A 19,845-nucleotide genomic window follows, 5' to 3' on the forward strand; every position below is an offset into this window, starting at 1 on the left:
ATAACGAAGTCACACACACGCACACACACACATACACACATACATACACTCATGCATACATACATACATATATGTACACATACATATATATATATACTTATATACCTGTGTTAATTTTTATATAACTATATCTTTCTCTGTCTCTATGCAGAGGAATATACATAAACACAAGGTACATACGTGTGTGTGTGTGTGTGTGTGTGTGTATAAGGGGAATAAAATAAAACTAAGCAACAGAATTTCAAGTACTAATGCAGTACGACCGTTTCAAGCGGTTCCATCTCATTGAAGTTAATGGAGTCGCTTAAAACGGTCGTACTGCATTACAACTTGAAATCTTGTTGCTTAGTTTGATTTTATTCACCTTACATACATACCATATATATATATATATATATATATATATATATATATATATATATATATATATATATATATATATATATATATATATATATATATATACATATATATATATATATATATATATATATATATATATGCATGTGCATAGATGAGCATGAATATGTAAAAAAATGTAAGTCTATATGTATGTATATATATCTGAGTGTTTGGAGGAAAGAGAGTGTGTGCATACGTATAACCCTTCCTCTTCTCTTCCTCTCTGTTGGTTCCATCTCTCTCATTTCTATCTCTCTCCTGCCTTCTGGCATTCTTCTGTCACACTCTTCTCCATTTCCCTCTCTGTAGATATTCTACCCAATCATATCACGGCCTGTCCTCATCTAGAAAGCGACATAAAATGCCCCAAGGAGCAGTCAAATCCCAAGGAGCAGTCAAAACCCCAAACCACAATTAAATAATTCCGAAAGGGAATGAAAATTAAAAACATTTACCATCGATTTTCCGAACCATGGTTTCATGCTATTTTTAGCAAGATAAAATAATATTTTTGCAAGGCCAGCTAGCCCACTGGTAGCAAATAGAATTTCTAAAATGTGTTTGCTACCCTGAGATTTATTAATATATATATATATATATATATATATATATATATATATATATATATATATATATAATAATAATAATAATAAACATATATACATATGAAGTGTAATTCTTTCCCTATTTAAATTGCACTTCATATCGAGGCTGCGATGAAGCTACAATATGTTACTCAGGCACTCAATTAAAATAACGTGATGTAGAACTCAACATATTTATGCTTCAGAACGATGAGCATTAGTCGAGTATAGAGCGATAATAAGAAAATGATACCGAAAATGGAATACATGATTGTCGCATGAATTTCATTACCTTACAGTTTTCTTCTGCTATAAGATGCAGTGGACTCATAGTTGAATGCCTATATATACATAGGTACACACACATACACACGCACATACATATATATATATATATATACATACATATATATATATATATATATATATATATATATATATATATATATATATATATATGTGTGTGTATGTATGTATGTATGTATGTATGTATGTATGTATGTATTATATGTATTATGTATATGAAATTAAGGAGAATACGAAAACGTATTATCACCAATGAGAATCGAAACTTATGACTCATCTACAGGGTGTCCACAAAGTCTGGGTACAGGGAGTAAATAAAATTATAACATTAACAATTGAATATAAGAAATAATAATTTCTTAATGTATGTGTTAATCTCCATGTACCTAGACTTTGTGGACACCCTGTATGTGTTAATCCCCATGTGGCTACATGGAGTAAATAAAATCACAACATAAACAATTAAATATAAGAAATAATAATTTCTTAAAGTATGTGTTAATCTCATGTACCCGGGCTTTGTGGACACCTTGCATAATGTGCGTATAGGACAAATTTCTTCAATAAAAGAAACAAGCAACTTTACCGTGTTTCCTCCATTCAACCAACACAACTCCTCACTATAACAGTTCAATCTCTCTGACTGTTTTAGCATTCCCTTCCTTTTCTTCTCTTTTCATTTTTTCGCTATGCTTCAACACGCTTTTTGATATACCTTTGGCTATAATTACCCTCTTTCTTTACTTGATACATTTCGGAAAATGGTAAAAAGACACATGAAAAAAAAAAAAACGGCACTAAAAACAGGACACATTTGATTGTTACATGTGTAGAAATAGATTTGAATAAAAATATGTGATTGTGCACAAAAAAGACGAAATATATAGATTTTTTCTTTTCAAAGTCATATATATATATATATATATATATATATATATGTATATTGATACTTTATGCGTCCATTCATGAACGCATTCAGCCCCAATATTGCAATGTTAAATAGAAGGGAAAAAAAAAAGAATGGCTATGCGTGTGTATGTGCGTGCTTGTGTGTGAGCGTGTGTGAACGTGCACGTGTATGTGAACGTGCGTGCCTGAGTGTGAAGTAAGATATATAGAGAAATAGATTGATAGGCTGGTAGGCTGATAGATAGATAGATAGATAGATAGATAGATAGATAGATAGATAGATAGATAGATAGATAGATAGATAGATGAAAATACACGTGTATCGAGTGTAATATTAAAACAAATTAAGATGAATAAGTTCATGCAAGAACGTTTTCGGAATACGGATTTTCATTCATAAAATATATAAATATATATGCCTTTGATTCTTTCAATAATTGTACGAGGCTGTACATTAAAGACATAAATTGCCACGTATTACACAAACACTACGTATAAGAGATGTACGTTAGTAGACCAACCTGTACTACAATACAAAACAAATTCAAACTCGCTTATATATTACAAGTACGAATGAATGTATCGAAATCACACATAGTATGATATACTGTGTACCTCATTAAAAATGTAATAAACAATACACAGACAATATATTTCGCCTAGCCACAAGCTCAGTAAGTATATATTGCTAAAACACCAGGATCAAAAAACTTCCTCATCAGTATAAAAGCATAAACCTGCAAGGCAATGAACATACTTCAGTCAACCGCTTTATATACAAATTTCAGTGTAAACATGAAAGGTATAAACTTCAGAATTGAAACTGTTTCAACGGACTAAAGTATAAGATTTTCTCGTCGGTTGGTCATGCATTTCTAACAAGAACCTAATACTGCACAGGTCTGTTAAAAGAGAACGCGAAACAAAATTCGATAGTAGCAATGATTCGTTGAAAATATAATCAACCTATAGAGAATTCGATAAAAAAAAAAGAAAGCTAGATTTACCATGGAAACTTTACTAGTAGTAAAATATAAACCAAAATCAATGAATACAGACAGAGACTAAGCAATAAATTATGAACGTAATGTAGAGATAACAGCTAAACACATTTTTAAATCAGATGATGTTGATTTTTATCAGTTCCAACATAAAACCCATGGTGCGTGCTGTCTGCTTCAAAAAAATACGGCAATAATTGAAAAAAACACGCCACACCATTCAGAAGATGAGAGCACGAAACTTTCGAAAACGTTAATGGCTCTAGAACTGTAATTAATTCAGACGCAGTGTAAAATTCTAATAAGTTAATATGAAGAAACTTAAAAGGAAAAGGTAGAAGTGTAACATCTGACAGATTCGTTGTTTAATACGGTAAATTTTGAAGAAAAATATCTCCACCAAACGCTGTTCCCAATAGAGATAAATGTTTGATTATATATACCACAGTGTAAAGCTTGTACGCGTAATCGTGTTATAAATATGAATGCCGTATTTTATGCCGACATATAAGACGCACTGTTCTCCACTCAAAATGTTTCAAGAAATTCACTCGAGGTCCTGCATGCGATGTTGGGTCTTCCATAAACTTTAATACATCGAAAATAATATTTCCTGTGTATGCGCTTCTGAATTTGGGTCGCGTTTTGTATACCCGTGTCTTTTTTATACCATCAAAAACGGTACATATTCACGAATAGTAATACACTTAAATTCAATAGTAGCAGATAGTGACCTGGGTTCAGATCTTTCAAGAGTTGTACTGTGAGCGCATGCGTACAAGTTTCGCAGACACTAGGTAATTCGACATATTGGGTGTCACATATAGTACGTGCGTGCGTGCTGAGAGTGCGTGAGTGTGTGTAATGCTTGCATGCACGTTTGCATGTGAATGGTTAATTATGGTTTGATGTGATAGTTTTGGTGAATTAGTGATGTCAAATTCCAGAGTGCCGCACGCGTAATGTGTGTGTGTGTGTGTTTGTATGCATGAGGGAGAGAGAGAGAGAGAGAGAGAGAGAGAGAGAGAGAGAGAGAGAGAGAGAGAGAGAGAGCATAAAGTAATGAAAACTAATGATAAATAAATTCACGAATAAATTAATGAGTTAAAAAGCTATGAATGAAGCGTCGTGTGTTAACTATAGGAAACACAGGACTCGCTGTCATTTTCGTCGTTTGCATGTGTGCGAGAGAGAGAGAGAGAGAGAGAGAGAGAGAGAGAGAGAGAGAGAGAGAGAGAGAGAGTGTGTGTGTGTGTGTGTTTATGGATTGGCCATATGGTCATTGTTAAAAAGTATGAGTAGGTTAGTGGAAAACTTACTGATTATGTGTGTAATATCTTTAGTATGTATGTATTTACTTATCAATGCTTTCACACATACACAAACTATATGTGCTGAATAACGTATCCAAATATTTGATGTATCGGACATCTCCGCATATAGGTCACAATATGACCCTTGAAAATGTGATTCCAGTTATCATCTAGGCCTTGCTGCTGTGTAACGGAGAAACCTCTCCATTCGTCTCGTTTTTCTTTTCTTCACTAGTTTTAGCTCGAGAGGTGCGACCATCGTGGGACACCGTCATTAGAATTAATACACTTTTCTACTTGAAACCTCTTCTGATATGTGCCATATGGTGAATGAATGAGTTCGGTGATGCTACCGTCATCTGCATTTCTTGCCGCGAAGTAGGCTCATCTAGAACACTTGACAGGAGGCGATCCAGTTTTATCTTGAAGACACCTGTATCCACCCCATGAAGGTCTATGAGGATTTGGGGGAGGGTTTTGAAGAGCTGTGAGCCCTTGAAACCCAAGCTGTTGCAGTATTTGTTCCTTTATCCTGATGGCAAAGTTGGTAACTTGTTAACGATACATATTTACATACTACATGATAATACGAGAGTTGAGCCATCATTTGAAATAAGCTCTTCCCAGCATCCTGCTGAGAATATCCAATATTTTATCTGCTTCAATCATTGAAATACAGAGCTGAGGCACAATCTTATTGGGTTTATTTGACCAAATCGATTACAGTGCTTATGTTTTTAACTCTGGAAGTTATTCTATCGAACCCTTTGGCTAAACCGCTAGCTTACAGATAAATATATCAAAATTGGTTGCCACATAGTGGAGTGAAAACTCGAATACTAAGACGAAGACACACATATATATATGCGACGGGTTTCCACACAGTTTTCTTATACCGAATTCACTCAACATGTATGGGTCAACCCGGGGTTATTGCAGAAGACACTTGTCCAAGGCAGAGGGATTGAACGCGAGGGACCGAACTCGAAACTATGCGTTTGCAAAGCGGGATTCGAAACCACACATACATTCATTTATGTGTTTGTATGTATGAATGTAATTATATATACACAGTGCACATCAATGCAATACAGCGGAACAGGGGCAACCTTAGAATCTCTGAGGCCATCCTCATAGACTAAAAGAAACCTAAGATCAACAACAGAAAAGAGTTACAGGAAGCTAGGACGGTTGCTATAGCAACACCTTTCCGCGCATGTCAACCACTCACACTCTCAAACACATGCTCGTCGGCAACATTCGTTAATTCTTGAAACTGGGCTCATAGCCTCGAAATATTGAATACGAGGTAGGTCTACATTAAATCACATATTTGTTTTCTTGTGATTTACCTAGTATTTGCTTCGCATTGTCAAGACTTTAACTAGGATCTTTTATACAATATATTCTACACAATGCTTCATAGTAATTATTCCATTATAATGTATATATATATATATATATATATATATATATATATATATATATATATATATATATATATATATATATATATATATATATATATATATATGTATATATATATATATATATGTGTGTGTGTGTGTGTGTGTGTGTGTGTGTGAGTGTGTGTGTGTGTGTGTGTGTGTGTGTGCGTGTGTGTGATTCTTTCTAGCAATGGATTTGCTTGAACACTGGAAAGGAGCTCACACACACACATGCATATATATATATATATATATATATATATATATATATATATATATATATATATATATATATATAGACAGATAGATAGACTCACATATAAAACTCTATGTGTGATAATATACATATACCTATGTATATATGCTTGTATGTATGTATGTATGATTATATGGATGCCCATATGTATAAGAAGCACGTATAAGAATGCATGTACTCAGGCTAGCAGGAAGATAAGTTGTGAGAATATAAGAGACAGTACTTCTAAATATAGATTCAATCGATAACGAGTTTGCTTTCTGCTGACAGATTTCGAATGCAAACTATCAAATAACTACATTGATATCCTCTACTGCCACAATTAGATCGACTGACACCGTGTATTTAATTCCCTTCCCCCGCACTTTGTGATCAATCAGCTAAAAGGTAAGCAGATTCTTGACCGAAAGGAAATAAGGGTATTCGTAATGTGTGGCGAATGTTGTATAAAAACTGTAAGTGCTTATATTTCGATACATGCGTACGTTTATACATACACACACACGTATAAACACACACACAGAAATATATATTTATATATATATACATACGTACAAAATATGTACATACTATATATATATATATATATATATATATATATATATATATACGCACAGACATATATATATATATACATACATATATATTTACACACACACACACACACATATATATATATCATATGTACATACATGTGTGTGCATGTATTTGTACGTGTGTGTGTGTGAGTGCATGGATACACATGTATACAAACATTACATATTGTGTGAATGCGCGTGAGTGTGTGTAGATAGACATTCACGCAGGCGTAAAGTAGATTTGTTTCTCATCTATTCTAGTTCAGACATATGTCTTGATGGTCATATTTCAAATGTCTGGACATTTTATAGCAAAAATAAGTAAGACTTGTTAGTAGTTAGACAAGTTTCCCATATACGAATTGGCATTAATATATTCAGACACAAAGGAACCAATCATTTGTAGACTACTTGGAAATTGATACAGCAAAAAGACGAAAAAAAACTAAAACTCAAAGAAATAAATGAACGATATCTCTGTTAATATATAAGATTTTACTCGCTCTTCCCCCTCCCTTCCAATATATGTATATATATTTTATACACACAGACATATATATATATATATTTATATATATATATATATATATATATATATATATGTATATACACACACATATATATATACATATATATGTACGTATATATATATTTGTATGGATGTCGGTATGCACATACCTGTACGTATATATGCATATACTCGTTTACTATTTGTTTTTACATGACTGAACGCAGCGTCACCAATTTGTAAGTAGTTATCGCAACTTTATATTTTCCGACGCTACCCTATCTCTTTCTCTTTCTCTTCCTCTATCATTTACCCCCGCTCTCGTTCTTCCTCTTTACTACTACGTATCTCGCTTTACCGCTCTCGTTCTTCCTCTGTTACTACTACGTATCTCTTTTTTCCCCTCGTACTTCCTCTCTTTCTCTTTTCCTCTCGATGCTCACCTATTCTTCTACTTCCTCCCTTTGTTTCTCCCTCTACCACTCTCTCTCTCTTCCCCTTACACCGGCATGGTCACATTCTTCCGGTCAATAATCCTTTTCTTCCTTGGCTATCGCCGAGCAAACACGTGAACTTACTTCGTCCCTACTTTCAAGTTCGTGCCTAACAGCGTTCATACACACATAATTTTTCTCGTCTGGCCGTAAAGGCTTTTCTGTTTGTTTTCCTGCCTTGTTTTTTGTCCGCCACTACATTCCTCCATGGCAAGGTTTAATTTGTGTATACAAATTTAATTTGCGGTCCATGGGAAGAGCCGTTTTAACGATGCATCCTGCCCAGCTCTTCGAAACGCCGGTGTTAAAACGGGGGTAGCTGATGAAGAAGAATGTTCTGTATGTGGCTTGTGTTTTCTCGTCTACGTTTTGTTTGCAATGTCCTGTACCCAAATATGCACCTATACATACAGGTGGATGTCGGTATGTACATACCTGTACGTATATATGCATATACTCATTTACTATTTGTTTATATATATATATATATATATATATATATATATATATATATATATATATATATATATATATATATATATATATATATATATATATATATATATGTATATACGTATATATATATATATATGCATATATATATATGCATATATATATATATATATATATATATATATATATATATATATATATATATATATATATATGGGAGAATATACAAAAAATAACAACAGACGAGGACAGGTGGTGTAAATATATATATATATATATATATATACACATACATACATACATACATACACACACACCTGATGTATATAGATAGATAGACAGATAAACTAAAATTGAGCGCATAGGAGACCATTGATTATACATTCTGTCTGTCTGTCTATCTGTCTCTATCTGGAACACACATTCATATACATAGATACATACATCAATACATATATACACACACACACACACACACACACACACACACATATATATTGATACTCCCACATTTATATATATATATTCGCATATACACACAAAGTATTTCTAATATTGTTACTAAATGAAAATTCCGCTGAGGTTGACTTTGCTTTACATCCTTTCGGGGTCAGTAATTAAATACCAGATGCGACTAGCGTCCTCCCCCAAAGTTTCGGGCCTTGTACCAAGAGTAGAAAAGAATATTGTTATTAAACATATTTTCCAGAAATGCTGCTTTTCCTACTTAAATTTCCACCCCATGTATATCATAATACCATAATAGCGCTTCAGAAATATCACATGGCAACATGAATTATTATCTATGTTGCGTATAACAACCATTGAGTGTGTTGTTAGAACATTTCTTGCGAATTGTAATCTATGTCATGATAACTCTCACGGCTATTTTGCGGGGCTAATTTCTCATAGACCAGTCATACGTTGTGCATTTAGAAGACAGTGTTCTCATTATAACTTTGTCAAAATTGATCTGAGTTGTTAATGGGGGAAAAAAAGGATGATTTGCGTTGGCTGAAACTCTGTATAAGGCGGTAGATTTGTAAGAGGACAACCGAATTTCCGTATAACTGACTTTTTGGCCGTATAGGTTTTTATAAGAGCTTTATAAAGCAGTGGTTCTTTTATAAGACCTTTATGAAGCAGTGGTTCTCGAGAGTTTCAGGCTGCTGCCCCCTTGGTACCCAGGCCACTTTCCAAGAGCCCCCTTCACCATTTCCACTACAAATATCGACCACTTTCTGCTGTAAATTCAAAACAACTATGTTTCAGAAATAAAACTTAAACCTATTAATATTTTTTCTACATCTATCACCCCATTTTGGCCACCCTATTATCATCCCAATTTTCTTCAACGCCCCGACCCTGGATCTTTCCACCACCCCAGGGGGCAATACCGCCCGCTTTGGGAACCACTGGCTTAAAGCATTGTAACACGTAAAGAAAATAACAAAAAGCGAGGGAGAACTTTTAACAATGCGAAAAGAGAAGTTGAGTAAACCTTATATATCTTCCAGGTTCAAAAGTCCGTCATCACAAGTAACATGTTTAAAAATTTGAGGTTTTGCCGTTCCTGCAATTTTGATAGATGGCTAAGCTGTAAATTAGTGGCATTCTTGGTACTGTCAAACTATAGCTTGCCGTCTACTACCGCACGAACTGCGATCTCTATGGCCATCGACAACATCAATTTCGAGAGGCTGCTGCTGTATGGCATTCGCCTAACAAAGTGAGGGGTCACTGCCCATTTGGTAATCAAAATGGTAGGATTTACATAAACTCACATTTCTTAACCGTATTCTTCTAATGCTGAACCTTTGAGCTTGAAATACATAAAGGTTGCGCTAGTTTCCCTTGCCGCATTGTTAAAAGTTCGCTTTCAATTTTGTGATTAATTCAATTTTTACTACTTTAAAGCGCTTTACTCGTATTTCTCCCTAAAGGAGACTTCTCAATATTTTGTAATATATTTTTTCATTTGTATATTGTTTTATTTTTCATTGTTAATATTTCACTTTGACACCTGTTGTGTGGACGTCCCCAGGCGATAAGTAGGCTAGTCCAATACGTATAAATAGCTAGACGAAAAGCGTCGAGCGAAAGAGCTGTTGGTAGACTAGACGGCGAGTTAGGTAGAGAAGAGTCGAGTGGATCGGAATTGAGAGTTGAGGAGACGTCATCCGTACGTGCGATATAACAACACCTCTCTTCCATATTAACTTGTTAAATTTACTAACCACAATTTTTACTACTTTAAAGCGATTTACTTGTATTTGTCTTTGAAGGAGACTTTTCAATATTTTGTAATATATTTTTTCATTTCTATATTGTTTTATTTTTCATTTTTCATTGTAAATATTTCACTTTAACACCTCTCTTCCATATTAACTTCTTGAATTTACTAACCATTGGATTACTTTATACAACTAATTTCACTTTATACAAATTAATTAACAACACTACTGATACAAATTAATCAAATTTTTCAAATTTGTAAAGTTTCAACTAATCAATTTCTTAACAGTATCATACTAAATTATTACATTTAAATATTCACTTTCATAAAAAATACTTAAATCTTAAATTCAATTATAACTTTCGGAAGTTTTAATTTCATTTTTAACTGAGATACACATTATCAGTTATAATTTACATCTTTAAATTTTATTAGCGTTAACGATATTATATTTCGATGGCCCATACAGAGGTCAGTGTTTTTTCTGTTTTATAATAATGTATTTTATCAAAATCCACCTCCAAATCCACATTTTACCCCCTCCCCCAATCGGTCATAAAATATTTCAATGTATTATCCATATCTCGAACACAATCCAGCAAATCTTTCATGTCTTAAAAAACAGTGAAATCTATAGTCTGGCCACAAAGATATCTATCTATCTATCTATCTATATATATATATATATATATACATATATATATATATATATACATATGTCTGAGTGAGTGTGTGTTTGTGTGCCTTCGGGTCTGTTCTCCCGTCGCTATTTAACAACCAGTGTAGATTTGTTTTCGTCTCCTTAACTAAGAGGATATACATATGGGAACAATAAAACTAGTTCCAGACTTAAAAGTAGTTCTGAAGCCTATTTGTCTATAAAACTTTAAGGCAGTGCTCCAGTATGACTACAGTTAGGTGATTGAAACAAGTAAACAATAAAAGAAAAAGAAATCTAAAATAAATTTTAAAAAATTACGTTTCATAGTAAAAAAGTGAAACGGTATCAGTGTATTCAAAATATTTCTCAACAACTCTAAAAGTAAATATTTAAACAGCCATCAAAACTAATATAAATTCTTTGTTGTTTACTAAACAAAAAATGCTGACATATCTACACAAGCAACCATTCCTACTTTCATGATTTCTCTTCCATTATACTTCTTTAAGTGACAGAGCGGCAATTATACATTGACAGGTAATACTGCTTTTACTTTACAGCTTGGGTATCTTCCAACGAAGTAAAAAGTGTGCGCACCCTTTGCAGTCAGTTGTTTACTAACATCCATCAATTATTGTGCTTAATTGACTCGATTTGACTCCATCATTCTTTATTCGGTTTGTTTTCAATAAGCAAGTGTGTGTGTGTGTGTGTGTGTGTGTGTGTGTGTGTGTGTGTGTGTGTGTGTGTGTGTGTGTGTGTGTGTGTGTGTGTGTGTGTGTACTTGTACTTGTACATATATGCTTTATATATACATATGTTTGCATATATATATATATATATAATATACAAGGGTATACATGAGTACCTGCAGCGCTAAAAATAGAAGTAAAAATTACTTCTATGACAAGGAATAGTAACAAAATAAATACAGGCATTGTAGCAAAAAATTCTAGTGAAAAACAAAACCGTCTAACCTCTGCTAAGTTCAGTAAAAGCAATTCTGGTTAATTTTGATACTTAGATTTCGAATTTAGCTCCAACCGGTGCTTGATTCTCCTCAATCAAAATCTGTAGTTAACGACCACTAAAATTTGTCCCCACAATGCCTGCAAATTCGTTTGAAGTGGCCAAACACGTTTAAACAAACGAAATACATAAAATTATTTATAAGTAAATAAGAGTGATAGTATTATCAAAATACCATCACTAATGGCAAGCGAGTACCACTGGATCTGTGGAGAGCGAACAACTGGATCCTTTGCGACAACGAGCTCTCCTCAGTCGTGAGTTTCTGACTAAAATCAACACGATATCGCCTCCACCCCCACCCTATTTCCATCTCTTGTCGAAGATAAAAATGTAGCTGACGTGTCACTGTTTTAATACCGCTTAGACATTTTTTTCTAAACATAACTAGTCCCCGAACTTTTTTTATACCATCTTGTATAACTAGAGTTTCTAGTTTGGCTCTCTTTCGCTAGCTCAATTAAATGATACATATGTTGACTCTTCTACCAAGGTATATGCACATTCAACGTAGTGCTGGTTTATACGGCGACGAGCTGACAGAATTGTTAGCACTAAAATTACTGGTCTTGAGCCAAACTTTGAAGCTAACATGGTGCCACTACATTTCGAATAAAAATGATCAAGGTATTATCTTTGAAATTTAAGTTTGTTTCATAGATATTGAGATTTTGGAGTGTTACTTATAGTTTTTAATATAGCCACATAGAAATATTTCACCTGTCTTTGCGGTCTGAGTTCAAATTCAGCTGGGGGTCTACGTTTATCTTTTTGGAGTCGATAAAAGAAGTACCATTTGAGCCGTGGAAGATAATGTTATCGACTTACCTCAATTCCTAAAATTGCTGGTCTTGTGCAAAAATTGAAAGCAATATAGACATGTATAGATGTTACTCTAGCCCTGTACATTACTGATTCTTCTTGGTAATTTCAAATTATGGAACTAGTGGTTTATTATTTGATTATTAATATCATTTGATTCTAACACGGTTAGCTGGCAGAAACATTAGCACACCGGACGACATTCTTAGCGGTATTTCGTCTGTCTTTACGTTCTGATCTCAAATTCCGCCGAGGTCGACTTTGCCTTTCATCCTTTCAGGATCGATAAATTAAGTACCAGTTGCGTACTGAGGTCGATGTAATCGACTGGCCCCCTCCCCACTAAACTTTTTTTTTGCCTAGAGTAGAAAAGAGTATTTATGGAAATTGTTCAATTCGCAAATCTTTCCTCCGTAAAATTACATATTGCAGTCAATTACTGCTTCATATTCTATAGCTGTAAGTAGTTTTTGTCGTGATAAAATTGACATCTTATGTAATCAACCAAAGTATATCAATTTAAAGGATAAAAAAAATATTCTCAAATATATTTATATTTAAAAGAAGCTTCAGGATGGAATTCGCTCCGGAATAATCAGTACAACTTCACAGTCTCTCATATCCTTTCTTCACACACATAACCACGTATATTTTGTAATTTTGTATACATATATGTTAGGCTGCCAAGAATCGATTATTTTGTTGTGAATTAGGTTTGAAAGGAAGATGTATAAAGAACTTTGCGGTTAAATATTGAGACGTTATTGAAGCTTTTTTAAATTGCCATTTTTAGTCAAATTTTGGATTTCGTGGATTATAAGTTGTAAGGAATACATATTTTTACACAGCAGATCACAAAACAGTAAATATATTATCCTTAAGTGTTTTCATACCAAGTTTCAATACAATTGACTAATATCTTGAGGTTCTGCATTGACAATAAAGAGAATAGGAGTGTGAACTTCTCCCCAGTGCTGCTGCAATGGTAGTGTGTGGACGTACGTTGTACATGTGTGAAGTTTTCTGCTTTGTACCTTGACTTTAGGCCATTGTATTAAAATTAACGATCGTGTTAAATTTCGTGTTGTTTACATTTAGTGATGACTCATAAGCCAATAACACGTCATGATATTGAATATCCAGCATTTGGTACTCCATGTGATCTTTGCGAGCGAGTTTTGCCAATTTCCAAGGACGTACTAAAATGTGTTTTATTTGAATAAGAAAAAGAAAAGAATGTAGTTAAGAAAGATGCTTCAATTAAGCAAATTGTCAAGATTGTAGCAGAAAAGATAATTCTTCTTTGGTAAACCGAAAACCTTAAACTTCTATCTAAAATGCCAAGCATTGCTAAAATCTGTGTAAAACAGAAAAAAACGTGCCATCATTTTAAACAAAGTGTAATGTGTTTAAGAACAACGCAAGAAAAGGTTTATTTGACATGTCCTGTTGTAAGTGCAATTCCTTTAAAAACTGAAGTTGTAGTAGAGACAAAAAAGTACCACAGAAAGAACAAGATTTTTTACAGGATCAACGGACAAATCGAAAAATGATCATTGACGGGATAGATCAAGCAGTATCAAAACAGAAATTTCAGTGGTTGATTAGAAATCACAGATCACAGTCACCTTTCTGAGTCAGGAAAGCATTCTGATTTGATAACGTTCTGATCAAGGAGTGAATCTGGAAAGGGATCATCAGGTTAAAATGAAGTTTTTCCAATTCCATTTTCCATGAAACGAAAAGACGTCAGCCAGAACGTAAGTTCAATAACACCAATAAAACGAATGAAATTCCCAGAAATACCTCCTACCTGTGACCGCACCGCTGTGTCAGACCGTGCTGCTGTTCTTCCTACAAATTCGATCATCAGCGACTTAACGGCAGGTACATCTAGGGAATGTTCTTTCGTTATAGACAGATCAAAGATAAGGTGAGAACGATCCAGAAAACGTAAATCCTCGCAGCAGGAAAGGAAGGCGACATAAACCATTTTCCGCTGTGTATTTTGATGAAAGGCGGGACACAAACCTCATAAGTGAACAAATGGGAAATGACATTTTGTAAAAAAACCAATTCAAGAACACATCTCATTGATAGGAAAACCTGAGTCCCGCTCTCTAGTGGTTTATTATTTTATTATTAATATCATTTGATTCTAACACGGTTAGCTGGCAGAAACATCAGCACACCGGACTCATTTGCAAGGAGGTCATCGATCCCATCTTTAGCCTTATATTATATTTACAGACCTAGGTTTTTGGATGTTATCTGTCCTCAGACCGAGACAACTAAAAGCTAGTGACGAAAGCTCTCTTCACTTGCAAATACTATATTTTTTTTATGCAACACGTTCGCTAATCTCGTATAGAGAAAAACAAAAACAACGTGTTTTCGATCTCTGAGCGAGAGATATACAGTAACACTACCGGATAGTTTCTTTATGGCGACAGGATGTGGCAGTCCTATAAAGGACGAATTTACTGTTGTTTTAGCCCCAGGAAAACATCTTTCCCAGCTAGTTATCGACACACAGTTTGTGTCCGTGTGGCACTTGCAAGGGATGTCATTCCTGGCAAATGCTACACGGACACAAACCGTGTGTCGATATACAGCCGGAAAAGATGTTTTCCTTGTACTTAAACAACAGTAACATCGTCCTTTATAGCAGTGCCACATTCTGTTGGCACATAAACATTACTATCATGTATTGCTACTGCATATCTCCCGTTCAGTAATTTAAAACAAGTTGTTTCTCTCTCTCTATCTCTCTCTCTCTCTCTCTCTAATATATATATATATATATATATATACTATTTTCTTTTTGAATATATGTACTAATATATAGTTGTCATTGGCAAATATGTCGTATATATTGATGATTAAGATAATGTATATCACTTCTCGACAGGTACCTTTCGTAAATATTAAGGTAATTATGTATGTACACGTACATACTCACACACATCCTCATACTTTTGTACATCTATATTCAATGATTTATATAGAGACTTACTACGATAGATAGACATAGACTTGAGATATATATCTGCATGCAGTACAACAGATTATACTGTATATATATATATATATATATATATATATATATATATATATATACACGACGGGCTTCTTTCAGTTTCCCTCTTCAAAGTTTTGGTCGGTCCAAGACTATATTAGAACACACTCAAAATACCACGCAGTGGGACTGAAGCTACTTATATAACGATATATATATATATATATATAACAATATATATATATATATATATATATATATATATATAACAATATATATATATAACAATATATATATAACAATATATATATATATATATAACAATTAGAAAATGGAGGATAATATGCTGATCCCAACTACTTGCAGACGGTGTATCCCGTTGAATTCATTAATCTAATTCATAGCAATAGTGAAAAAAAGAAAAGAAAGAAAAAGAAAGAAAGAACCAAAGCACAGGTGTCTATGCCAGACTATGTTATTTTGCCAACCTGGTTTACATATAGAAGTACAAAGTACATAAGGAATTAGAGGATGAACAGAAGTTTAATCTTACAGCTGTTTCGGCCTAGTTTTAGCAAGCCCCATTCTATCAGAATATTCCTTTCCGGAGTGATTATCGGATGACATTTTGAAATGGGGTTACATACCCGAACCACTAGGCCTCTTCAGAGATTCACAAAGGGTTTCATACAAATGTAGAGCAAGAAGTAAAAACAGAGGTGTGGTAGAGACCAGAAGAAAAACAACAGCAAAAATAAGATAGAAATAAAAATAAAAAATAGAATTAAAATCAAAATCAAAATAAAAATAAGGGTACAACAGGAAAATAATAATAATAATAATAATGATAAAGAATACATAAATGAAAAATGAAGGTATAGCATGTGGGACATGCAAAAATATAAAAAGGTATATGTCAAAAAACCCTTAAAAATACAAGGCACACAAAGAGCCTACAAACATTATAAATAGGTAGCTATAGACACTCCAATGCATACATATATGTGTGGGTTCGTGTGCACAACCTTACTCGGATGTCCCCTTATTCCAATGTGTGCATATACAAGTTTTTATAAGCAAACATTCCACCACATACGTTGTTTGTGTCATCAGCGCTATTAGCCGCATCTAGAAAGCTGTAAGTGTTTTTTAAAAAGGAAGTTTTGTTGAGTGTGTGTGTGTCATTTCTATATATATTGGAAAGTTCTATGTAGAAGTTCATTTTATACAAGTTATTAATGTTCTAGTAGCAATAACAGTGATGGTGACGATGATGGTGACAACAACAACAGCAACAACAAGATGCCAAACTTTCAAACTTAGCGGTGTAAGATATCCTGTTGCTTCTTCCAACGGGTCTACCATTCTGCTGCTAATGGGGGAAGGTTAATTACTACCGTTAACTTCCCTCCTTCCAATTGGGCAGCTATTGTTTTAAACTGCCTACGCTTAGCTACGGTTGGATAGCCACTGGCCGGTCAAGATGCTAGCGTGCCTGCGCACCCCCCCCCCACACACACACGCGTGCTATGTATATCTCCCCGTACTCACGCTCATGCGTGCGTGTATGTATATACACATGTATGCGCGCAGCCACACATCTCTTAATTCTACTAACGCGTGTGTGTGGGGGGGGATGGGTTAGGGTTACCTATACCTTCATTTTTCATTTATGTATTCTTTATTATTATTATTATTATTATTATTATTATTATTATTATTATTATTATTATTATTTTCCTGCTGTACCCTTATTTTGATTTTGATTTTAATTCTATTTTTTATTTTTATTTCTATCTTATTTTTGCTGTTGTTTTTCTTCTGGTCTCTACCACACCTCTGTTTTTACCTCTTGCTCTACATTTGTATGAAACCCTTTCTGAATCTCTGAAGTGGCCTAGCGGTTCGGGCATGTAACTCCATTTCAAAATGTCATCCGATAATCACTCCTGAAAGGAATATTCGGATAGAATGGGGCTTGCTAAAACTAGGCCGGAACAGCTGTAAGATTAAACTTCTGTTCATCCTTTAATTCCTTATGTACTTTGTACTTCTATATGTAAACCAGGTTGGCAAAATAACATAGTCTGCCACAGACACCTGTCCTTTGGTTCTTTCTTTCTTTTTCTTTCTTCTTTTTGTCACTTTTGCTATGAATTAAATTAATGAATTCAACGGGATACACCGTCTGCAAGTAGTTCGGTTCAGCATATTATCCTCCATTTTCTAATTTTTTTACTAATGTTGGGTAAAACCTCCACTTTTACCCGCTCCCATTGATTGCACTTAGTATAGCACTAGTGTAGCCATAATTGGGTACCCTCCTAGCAGTATACTGGATATATACTATCCCTTAGTGGGTTGAACCCCCAACCCCTAACTTTCTCACGTTATATATATATATATATATATATATATATATATATATAATATTTTAATATAGGATAAAATCTTTATAAGAATTTATCAAGCATATTTATATTTATTATATTAAGGGCATTTCTACACGTAAATGCCTCACGCTTTGAGGGACTCTTAAATTCAAAAGTACCATTATAAATATAAATAGATATTACGGTAGCTTTGACTTAAGACTTCCTCATACCGTGAGGCATTACCGTGTAGTAATGCCCTTATTATTATTATATATATATATATGTGTGTGTGTGTGTGTGTGTGTGTGTGTGTGTGTGTGTGTGTGTGTGTGTGTATGTGTGTGTGTGAGTGTGTGTGTGTGAGTGTGTGTGTGCGCGTGTGTGTGTATGTATGTATATATACCTACATACATACATACATACACACCCACACTCTTATAACGAGGATGTTAGCATTTAAGTTCATATTCATTTGAGCTCTATTCTTTGCTATCTACAGCGAGCTTATTTTGCTGTCGCCCTCTCTCTCACACACACTCTCTCTCTCTTTCTCTCTCCAACACACGTCACACGCACGCAAACACACACGCACACACATAGTTTAATCTATATATCATCCCGTGATGCACCTGTACACATCAACAGTGGTATTTCCAGGTGCATCACCAGATGATGTATGAACATGTACGTGTGGCGCGCGCATGTATGTTGCGTATGTGTGCATGTATATGTGTGTGTGTGTTTGTGTGTATATGTGTGTACAACCACCATACGAATGCCTTCTCGTTAATAATGTGTCCTTAATTGAAACTATAGTATTTGACACATAACTCAGAATTTTCTCCATCGCCTTACAGCAAAATATTACAGCAAATATCGACAATCGATCTTTTCTGTAACTACTTTCAGAATCGTTTAAATAAACAGACAAACGAACATGACTATGTGTAGGCGTGGTTGTGTGGTGAGAAGCTTGCTTCCCAACTACGTTATTCCGAGTTCAATCTCTCAGTGTGGAACCTTGGGCAAGTGGCCGACCACAGCATTGTGAGTGGATTTGGTAGACGGAAACGGAAAGAAGCCCCTTCGTTTACATGTGGGTGTGTGTGTGTGCGTGTCTGTATCTGTGTTTGTTCCCCCACCATCGCTTGACAAACGATGTTGATTTGTTTATGTCCCTGTAACATAGCGGTTCGGCATAAGAGACCGATAGAATAAGAACTAGGCTTACAAACTATAAGTCCTGGGATCGATTTGTTCGACTAAAAGTGGTGTTCCAGCATGGCTGCAGTCAAATAACTGAAACAAGGAAAAGAATTTTTAAAATATATACCTGTTTAAAGCTGTGTGTTGTTTAGTACGCGAAATAGTAATTTTATATCAAAAGTGTTTAATAAAATTGCAATGACGATTTAAACCATACTATTACATACTTTATCAAAGAGCTTATA

Source organism: Octopus bimaculoides, chromosome 3 (assembly GCF_046866305.1).
Source record: "Octopus bimaculoides isolate indiv1 chromosome 3, ASM4686630v1, whole genome shotgun sequence".
Taxonomy (NCBI): Eukaryota; Metazoa; Mollusca; class Cephalopoda; order Octopoda; family Octopodidae; genus Octopus; species Octopus bimaculoides.